A 922-nucleotide genomic window follows, 5' to 3' on the forward strand; every position below is an offset into this window, starting at 1 on the left:
TTCCCCCGAGGCCGAGTCCCCCCAACCCAATGGGTACAGTGCCCCGTGGAGCAGAGGAGGCAACAGGCCGAGAGGTGAGCCGGAGGCGAGGGCGGAGCGATCTGCAGATGGTCACAGGGTCGGGACCCTGGGCCGAATGGGAACGCCTCCAGCTGGAGAGAGGGTGAGGCTCCTGGCCCCTGGGCTGCCTCTGCCGGGAGGGAACAGAGGCGCAGCCCCCCGGAGGCCACTGGCATCACCTCAGCTGCTCGCGCAGGCCCCGCTCCATCACACTCAGGTGCATGAATTCGTGCACTGGGCCCCTAGTAAGATGAATAAGTTCTAGGGATGTAATGGACATCATGTTGACTACTGGTATAGTTATACTGCTGTACTATATACTTGAAAGTTGTTATGAAAATAAATCTAAAATGTTCTGACCAGAAAGAGAAATGTTAATTATGTGTGCCAATGAAGGTGCTAGCTAATGCTTTGATGGTAATCATATTGCAGTTTTTAAACGAACCAATGATTACTCTGTACACCTTAAACTTACACAATGTTATAGATCAATTATGTATCAATAAAGCTGGAAAGAATACAGAAAAGAAAACATGGTTAGTACAGCATTCATATTTGTTCTCTAGGGTCTCTAGAAAGAACACTGAAGTAATCAGTAGTTGATACTCTTTATTGGGTCAGGGCTGGCCCAGGCTCCCCAGGCCCCTGCACTGGAGGGGCTGGCGCGGGGAGGGGCTCCAGGTTGCACCCCCACCCTGGGACCCTCACCTCACCCCTCCTCACACCCTGCTGCCCCTCCCGCGCCCCCTTCAATCACCACCTAGTTAAGGGGCCAGGAACCCACAGGCTCTTCCCCCACAGCTGCTGGGAACCCGCCCCCCAGCGCAACCACCGCTGGCACCTCCCCAGGCCCTGCCTCCCC

General features: G+C 54.8%; 1 protein-coding gene across 1 annotated transcript in view; it reads right to left on the bottom strand.

Annotated features, from left to right (window-relative positions):
- Nucleotides 1-922, bottom strand: part of DOK7 (docking protein 7) — a 13,159-nt gene that overhangs the window by 10,234 nt on the left and 2,003 nt on the right. The gene's annotated exons all lie outside the window — the stretch shown is intronic.

This window comes from Myotis davidii, unplaced genomic scaffold, assembly GCF_000327345.1.
Source record: "Myotis davidii unplaced genomic scaffold, ASM32734v1 scaffold937, whole genome shotgun sequence".
Taxonomy (NCBI): domain Eukaryota; kingdom Metazoa; phylum Chordata; class Mammalia; order Chiroptera; family Vespertilionidae; genus Myotis; species Myotis davidii.